Raw genomic sequence first — 9023 nt, forward strand, 5'->3', positions numbered from 1 at the left:
CCATGTCTCAATACCTCGGTTGTCCCTCTGCTCAGGACCCTCCCCAGGGGCTTCCTCCTCTCAGAACAAAAGCCAAATCCTCACTGTGGTCTGCTCGATTTGCCTACCCCATTCCCTCCATGACCTTATCCTACCTCATCTACTCTGCTCCAGCCACAATGGTTTCTTTGCTGTTCCTTGATTATGCCAACTGTATTCCTGCCTCAGGACCTTTGCACTTGCTGTTCCCTTGGCCTGAAACTCTTCTCCCAGATATTCACATGGCCCCTCCTTACTGCCTTCGAATCTTTGCTTGGCATCACTTCCTGAGAGACATCTTCCTTCAACCCTCGCCCAGCATGAAGACCAGTCTCTCTGGCATTCTGGCACCCCCCAGCTGTGCTTGAGTCTTCCCTCTCAACCTTTACCACCACACATGGTATGACATATTCATTGGTGCTTGTTTATCTCCCTTGGTACAGTGACAGCCCCACGAGGGCAGAGAGATTGTCTGCTCGGCTCACTCTTTTATTCCATGTGCCCAGAGCAAGGTCTGGCCCACAGCAGGTGCTCAATATATTGGGCAGATAAATGATTGAATGGTTGAGCTGGAGAACTTGGGAAAGGGAAGTAGGAAGAGCACATTTTAAAGCACATATGTTCAGGGAAAGTCTCTCTGGGGAGGTGACGTTTAAGTTGAAGCCTGAGGTTGAAAAAGTGCCAATCCCTCCAAGTGTTCATGTTCAAGGTCGAAGAGATGGCAAGTGCAAAGGCCCTGAGGCTGGAAACTAATCAACAAACTCAAGAAACAGAGAGAGGATCATGAAGCTGAGTGTAGTATGTGTGTATTCTGGGGGCGGAGGGCCATCAGACAAGTTTGGGGGTTGATGTTGCTACCTGTAACCCAGAAGGTATAAGGAGCCCATTCTGACACCCCAAGATCCCTTTAGTATCTGACTTGTTCCTGCCTGATGGTTTTCTGTCTGTCCCACCCAACAACGGCCACAACTGGGATCTTAGCTCTCCCCCCACTCCCCCCCCTTCCTCCACCCACCTCCCCCCTTTCCCGCCTGGTGCTGCTGGCAGAACGGGAAACTGTGACTCAGGAGTCTGGAAGACAAGGGGCCTCCCTCCCCCTTCCCTCCCCCTTGCCTCCCTCCACATCCGGGCAGGCAGGCGTCTGGGCGGGTGGCCGGGCAGGAGCCAGGCTTGGCTGACACTGAGAACCCTCCCACCTGACGTTCAACTGGGCTCAGGCCAAGGGTGTCCTCCCCTGGGCAGGGCCGACACTCCACGTGGATTCTGATTGGCCGCGGTAGCGGGAATAAGGGCAGCCGCCCGGACCATGCGATCCTGTGGACTGTGTGTGGTGATTATCCCCACTTTTCAGGGGAGGAAACTGAGGCCCAGAGAAGCTGTTACACTTGACAGGTCACACAGCAGACCTGGCGCCATGGGGATATGGTGCCAGCCATGGCAGTGTCCGCTTGGTAAGTCCAAGGCTGCTGGGAGGGTGGGTGGAGCCAAGGCTTCACCAGCAGAGACAGACCACACGCTTCCCCAGGCACCTCCCGGCGGGGCTGCTGACCTGGCCTCGGATCCCAACGTCCCCCAACTTCAGAGCCGGGCTCTCCCTTCTCTCACTAATCCCCCAACCCACACGCACTCACCAAGAAACAACTTGACCAAGAGTCCAGGAAGGAAAACACCCAGCAAATGGGACACAGGGCACTTCCTGGGGTGCTTTTACCCCCTCCCCATTTCCTCCATCAGCAACCTCCTGCCCATCAGGCGGTGACCCCAGCCAGACAAGGTCACTTAATTTTGCAGAGCATGAAACAACATTTTCCTGGCCTTCTCTGAGAAAGGCTCATGGGGGCTCAGAGTACGAGCTCCAACTGGATCCTGACTGTCTGGGTTCAAACCCCAGCTCAGCTGCTTCTTAGCTGTTCAATCCTGGGCAAGTGTCTTCACCTCCCTGGGCCTCAGTTTCTCCATCTGTAGAGTGGGGTTCATAATACCTTCCAGTGTTGTTTTGCATCTTGAATGAACCAGGGCACACAGCAAGCGCTCGGCAAATGTTCCCATGGTTCCCCACGTTTGCAAGCCTGAGTCTGTGCCGAGTGGAGCAAAGCGGCTTGGGCGCCCCACCCTGTACCCACACTGAAAGCTCATCTGTGAAACTCCTCCATCACCCCGTCCCTCCCACTGGAGTTACATGTCCAAGTTAGATTTTTATTCTCTGGCGTCCACTTAACAAGCCATAGTTATTATTCTTTCTGGCCTAAAATGCAGTGTGGTTTGGGGAAATTAATGGACCCAGGCTACTTTCCCTTCTGATGAGGTGGCATCCCTAGCATTTCTGGGAAGCTAGGCACTGTTTTCCCATCTGAAACATCCAGTGTCATTGTGGACATGCGACTTTGAGGTGGATGCCACTTCCAGCCTGGGCTGCCCACCTCTGCCAGCCCCCCAAGCCCGCCTGGAGAGGAGATTCTAGGAGCCCCTGACTTCCTGCTGTCCCCCCAGCCCCACCTAAACCAAGAGCATGAGATCTCACGGCTGGAAAACACCCTCCCGCTTGAGTCAGAAAAAACACAATGATAACAGCAGAGGCTGATTTCTCGTTTCATCCTTACAGCCACCATTTGAGGGAGTTTCTCTTCTGAGCCCCACTTAAGGGGGAGACAGAGGCTGGAGGGGCGAACCAGCTTGCCTGAAGTCACACAGGCAGGAAAGAGCCAGCAGGACTGACACCCAGACGAGTCTGACAGAGAAATGCTGGCTTTTACCTTGTAAAAATCCAAGGTAACCCAACTTCATGACTTCTCACCAGGGTGACCTTGGTTCATGAATTCCACTTTCTGAGCCTCAGTTTCCTCAGCTGCAGAATGGGGGCAATGCAGAGCCTCCTTCATGAGCTGATGGTGAGAATTCATCAAGGTCGCGGACACATGAAAACGTGCTTAGCTGGCACTTCCTCAGTAAATTAAACACAGAATGACCACGTGACCCAGCAATTCCACTCCTAGGTATAGACCCAAACGAACTGAAAACTGATGTTCAGAGAAACTTGTACAGAGTCGTTCATAGTAGCACCATTCACAGTAGACACAGAGTGGAAACAAATGTGATCAGCTGATGAATGGATAAAAAATGCGGTATATCCATACAATAGGCTATTATTCGGCAATAAAAAGGAACGGAGCTCTGATACATGTTGCAACGTGGACGAGCTTGTGAAAGAAGCCAGACTCAGAAAGCCACACGCTGCGTGATTCCGTGAATGTGAAATACCCAGGGAGACAAATCCATAGAGACGGAAAGTAGGTTAGTGGTTTCCAGAGGCTGCAGGGAGGGGGGAGTGGGGAGTGACTGTTTAATGGGTACAGAGCTTCCTTTCGGAGTGATGGAAATGTTCTGGAACTGGATAGTCGTGGTTGCACAACACTGTGAGTGTACTGAATGCCACTGAATTGCACACTTCAAAACGGCCCATTTTCTGTGTATTTTACCATAATTTAAAAAAGTGCTTAGCACAGTCCCTGGCGGACAGCAAGTATCCAATGAAAGTCAGCCACGATTATTAACATTATTTCAGGAGAATCTCGTTGGACTCAGGGCTTGGGTTCCAGAGTTGGCGTGTGAGACCGAAATCGAGTCAAAACCACAATCCACAAAACACAGGACCTATTTTCCCGGCTATCCGTCAACAGCACCCATGCTTTGGTCCCTGTGGCCACATTTCCTGTGCCACGTGGCAGCCAATAGGTGACTCTGGGTCCCTCTGCCCAGCTGACATTGTAATTATGGGGAAAGACAATACACCCCATACGCCCAATACACGGAGACTGTGGTGCTGCATAGCAATGAGTGTTAGGAAGAATGAAAAGGGGCGATTTAGCCAGGGTCGTCAGGGAAGCCTCCCTGGAGGAGGTGACTCACGGGACCGAGGGGATCTCCAGCTGTTGCCTACACAACACTGCATGCTTCATACCCAGCGCCCTCGGCCCCACCAGGCTCTCCCTGGTTCACTGAATTCCAGCAACGCCTTCTCTCATTGTCCAGCTTGCTTTGTCCCCAGGGCCTTTGTAATTGCCCACCACTTTACCTGGAACCCTTTCCCTGTATCTGCCCCAGACGAGCTGCTTCTCTGCTGACTTCTCACTCGTCACCTCGTCAGGGAGGCCTTCCTGGACTGCCCTGTCCGACGGGGCCCCTGAAGTCACGCTCATCACCACCTCCGGCTTTATTTCCATCTTAGTACTTTTCCCACTTGAAATTATCCTCTTTATGTGTCTATTTTCTGTCTTCCCTGCGAAATCATCAGCTCTGCGAGAGCAAGGCTTTTTGTCTGCCTTGTTTTCTGGTGTATTCCCCCGGTGCCCCGTACCTGGCAACTAGCAGGTGTTCCAGAAATATCTGTGGGAGTAAAGCACAAATAAATGAACGAATGAACGTGTGAGTGAATGAATGAATGAATGCCTCTTTGTAGAGGGGACGGGCCTCAGCCAAGAATTCCCCAAGGGCATACAGAAGGGAAGAGGGCTGACTCCAGGGTATCTGTGAGGGGCTTGTCGATGAGGCGCTGTGGCCAACCTAGTCCTGGTGACCCCAGGCCCATCTGTTTCCCTCCCTTGGATGTCCCCTCTGCTCACACATCTTGGGGGTCCCGTCCCCTCAGCTCCGTGGCCCACATCTTGATTGTGACAGCCTCCGGCACTGGGGGACCCACAGGGACTTCACCAACAGGGGACGGCTAGGGCAGGGGGAAAGTGCGAGACAGCTGCCAGGCTGGCCCGGTATTCCCGAAACTGCCATGTGGGAATTGAGTGGAGGGTGAGCGTGCCCACGTCAGCTCTCACCTAGCACGTGAGGCCCCGGCCCTCCGTCAGGACGCCCAGCGCAAGTGATCCTGGGCAGGTGGACACGCTTGTCTGAGCCCCCATTTCCCTGTGGGTAAACATGGGCGATCACTCTCACTTCACAGGACTGTGCGAGAAAGAAATGGGGCAGTGTGAACGGGATGCCTCCCACGGGGCCCGCCATAGGGTGCGCTTACACTAACAAGTGTATTTTTTTTTAAGATTTATTTATTTATTTGACAGATTGAGAGCATGAACCGGGGAGTGGCAGGGAGAGGGAGAAGCCAGCTCCCCGCTGAGCAGGGAGCCCGACGCGGGGCTCCATCCCAGGACCCTGGGATCATGACCTGAGCCGAAGGCAGACGCTTCACCGACTGAGCCCCCCAGGCGCCCCACTACAGGTATCACATAGGATATCCTTGTATTAAAAAGTTATTTGTTGCTTATCTCAAATTCAAATTTAAGTGGGCACCCTCGGTCTTTCATTGTTGTCGCTCTTGCTTTTGTGTTTGCTCAATCTGTTCGTTATGGTTGCGCTCACGGTTCAAAAGTTCCTGCCTCTGAGAACATTCTTGCTGCTGTCTCAGACTCAGGCCGTTGGGGGAAGCCGAGGCTTGCAGAGGGAAGTGACTCACCCAAGGCCCTCTGGGCCTGTGGCCTCTGAGGCCAGGCCCGTCCTCACTCCCAAGAAGCCCCTGTACTCCATACAATAAACCGCACCCCAGCTTGACACGCGGGACCCTCGGGATCTCAGAACAGCCCCGCCGCGCTAGGACAGCTGCCCTTCCATGATGCCGATGGGGAAACAGGCTCAGAAAGGTGATGCGGCTAATTCGAGCTGACAGGGGCACTTCCTGGACGCTGCTTCTCGTCCTGGGGCAGAGTCTGAGGCCCGAGGGCTGCGGCTGGCCGAGCTCCAGGCTCGGCTCTTGCTGGTGAGTCCCACGGCCCCAGGCCTGCCCTCCCAGCCACCGCTGGACAAGGACCCAACGAGGAGTTACTCAGCCCCAGCTTAACTTCATGAAGGAAATTCCTCCTCCTGGCAGCCTTCCCACGATCCCCGGCCCCATGGCTGGGAACTGCCTCCCCCAAGGCCTGCTCACCTCCTGGCAGCGCCAGGAGATGTGGAAACTCAGGCTGGGCTCTGAGCTGGCAGACAGTGGGTGGTGGGCGGGGCTGTGCCAGACGCGCAGCCGAGGCGGCCAGCTCTGCATTTCGTTCTGTCATTCAACAAACATCTACGGAGGTCTATTCCGGCCCAGGCGGCTGGGCCCCTCGCTCGTGCGGATTGCACAGAAAAGTGGGTCGGATGAGAAGTATTTCAAAAGCTCAACCCACAGCTAGGCACTCACACATCTGTCCTCCTCTGAGCACCTACTGTGCGCTCAGCCCCAGGCAGAGCCCTTTTTGTCCGATGGGGGAGACAGGATCACCCAGGAAACCAGAACGAAGAGACAGGCAGTCAATCAAACTGGCTAACAACCATGGGGCATGTGCTATGGTGCTAGAATTCTCTCATGTAATGTTCATAACAACCCTAAATGGCACGGCTGTGCCGATCTCTGTCACACCAGATGGGAAGAGAGGACCGAGGCTCTGCCACGAGGATCACCCCGGCTTTCGTATCGCCCACATCCAGGGAGAAGGAGCAAGGACAGATATGCACCAGAGGCATATACCGGGCTCCAGGGACACGACAGTGAAGAAAATAAAGCAAAACCTCTACTCAGTGCTGGTGAAGGCCGGAGGCCTGGGTTTAAGTCCCAGCTCTGCCACCTACCAGTTGTGTGACCTGGGACAAGTAACTTGACCCCTCTGAGCCCGTTTTATTTTCTGAAAAAGTAATAGCAGCTGAGGATTTAACACATTTCTCCACGTCCAGTGCCCAGCACAGAGCCTGGTACACTAACAGCTCAACACCCACTGAGGGCTCTTCTTTTCAATCTCTTCTCCGCTGAGTAAACCAAGACTCAGACAAGTTCTGACACCTGCCCCGCAGGACAACTAGTCCAGGTGGGACTTGACTCCAGGTGTCCAAAGGACTGAGAGTTCCCCTTCTTCAGGAGGCCTGAATCCTCTCTCAGTCTATGCCAGCTCAGAGGGGTCCAGCTCCCCAGCCCCTGCCCTGCTCCTTGCACAACCTTTAATGTCAGTCTTCAAGGCCTATGAGGACACCCTCATGCCGTGTCCGGTAGATGACCTGTGTCCGAATCTCCGCTGGGTGTTGCCTCCATGGGCCCCACCCCCAGCAGGCAAATGCCCCTGTGTGCATGCAGGGCCCAGGGGTCTGCATTTTAATAAGTGTTGCTGATGGCTGCTGCATGGGGGCCTAACGTGGCCATCCAGGCCTGGAGCAGGGCTGCCATGGAGGTCACCCAGGCGCAGGTAAGGGCACCATCCAGGGGTGAGGTGGGCTGCAGCAAGCAATGCTTTATTTCAGACAGGAGGGGAGTGGAGGGGGAGGGAGGGCAAAGGGAAGGAAGGAAAGAAGGAAAGAGGGGAGAGAGGGAAGGAGGACGAAAGAAAGAGAGAGAAAAGGAAAGAATTCTCATCTGGCCCAAGCTTGCCCAAACTGAGTTTGGGGCCAGACCGCACGGCTCTCATTTCTCCCCTCATTTTTCTGCCAGAGGCAGGAAACACTCTCCCTTGGGATGATCAGAAATAGCTGAGTTCAAACACTAGGCTGGGTGAGAGGACTCCAGGCAGGGGGAGGGGCTGACACCAAAGGGCTCTGTGGAGTCTAGAGGGTCAGGGCGCAGCCGCTGGCGCCAGTCTGCCTGGGTTCAAATCCCTGCTCTGCCCCTTCCCGGCTGTGCGACCCTAGATTTGGCCTCAGTTTCTCACCCACAAAGCAGGAACCATCACGGCACCAGGCATGGCTGCATCTGGGTATTTAGATGTCATTCCCCAGGACTTGCTCTCTGTCCATTTTTGCTGGCTCCTCTCAGTCAGACTCCCCACTCATGGAGGCAAGATGAACGCCACGCTCCAGGCTGCCACCCAAGCAGCCACCCCAACAGAAAGAGAGGGCTTCATTCCTTACGGCTCCAGCTAAAATCCCAGGCCAGCCTCCCATTGGCTGAGAAGATGCAGGGCTCTGATTGGTCAGTGCTGGGTCACATGCCCCCCACAATGGCATTGGCTCCACCCACAGCCCCTGGACTGAGGATCCGAGGAGGGGAGTGGGTGCTAGCGAGGAACCAACACCAGATTCCCCTACAGGGGTCCATAATGGGTACAAATTCGAATTGGAGAGTGCCCTGCCTGTGCCACTTTATTATTATGTGCTCCTGTTAACTTTCGGACAATCGCCTTTGAGGATGCTTGGAGGGGGTGAAGAGACTGGGCCAAGGCTACCTAAAGCTGGCCTCACTTCCCCTCCACCCCTGCCCCTCTCCCATCTCAACCTCCAGGAGAGGAAAAGTACCAGGATGATTTATACAACACTGCAGTCAGAACAGTCAATTCCTCACCTCAGCCTGTCTCCCTGTCCTGCACCCCCGCCTCCCATCTCCTGGGGCCCTGAGAGGTCCAGGGACTTGCCCAGAGCCACATAGCAGGGAGAGGCAGCCAGGCTCTGGACCTCACTGGCCCTGCCTGAGTCCACTCACGCTGGAGGTGGGGCTGGTTCCTGCCAGTGGGGCCTGGTCAAGGGTGGAGGGAGCCAGGCCTCCTGAGAAGGTGGTCAGAAGGGTGGGCTCTAGGGACAGGAGGCCTGCGTCTGAACCCCGCTCTGCCCCTTCCATCCCTGTGACCCCAGGCAGGAGTGAGTGTTTTAGCTCGCTAGGTCTCACCTGCAAAATGGCCCTAAGCCCAGGAGCTACCCCTGGGGTTGTGGGGAAGCTCGCTGAAGCTCACAATGAGCACTTAATAAAAAGTTGTGCCACACAACTCCGGGGCCCCACGCCCGGCCAGGGCAGCCCGGGGCTGACCACGGCGCTGAGCACTCTGCCCGGACTAACTCACAGTCCAGACCGTGTGGAGGGAGGTAAGTGCTATTGTCACGACCTCAGTTTTGCAGAAGAGAAACAGAAGCACAGAGAGACCTGACTCGCCTGAGGTCACACAGCCAAGGAGGAGGGCAGGGATCAGAACCCCGGGCCGGGCTGGTTCCAGAGCCCACCTGCTAACCACTGGCCGCCCGCACGCCGTCAAGGCTAGCTGTCGGGGCTTACTGCC

At 55.2% G+C, this 9023-nt stretch overlaps 1 long non-coding RNA gene across 1 annotated transcript; it reads left to right on the forward strand.

Moving 5' to 3' along the window:
• Positions 1–1313: 1313 nt before the first annotated feature.
• Positions 1314–6634, forward strand: LOC130543762 (uncharacterized). The gene is made up of 4 exons (XR_008959341.1): positions 1314–1469; positions 3158–3309; positions 5088–5245; positions 6419–6634. It is a non-coding gene; the product is annotated as an uncharacterized LOC130543762 (long non-coding RNA).
• Positions 6635–9023: the final 2389 nt, after the last annotated feature.

The sequence above is a fragment of the Ursus arctos genome, unplaced genomic scaffold, assembly GCF_023065955.2.
Source record: "Ursus arctos isolate Adak ecotype North America unplaced genomic scaffold, UrsArc2.0 scaffold_16, whole genome shotgun sequence".
Classification (NCBI taxonomy): Eukaryota; Metazoa; Chordata; class Mammalia; order Carnivora; family Ursidae; genus Ursus; species Ursus arctos.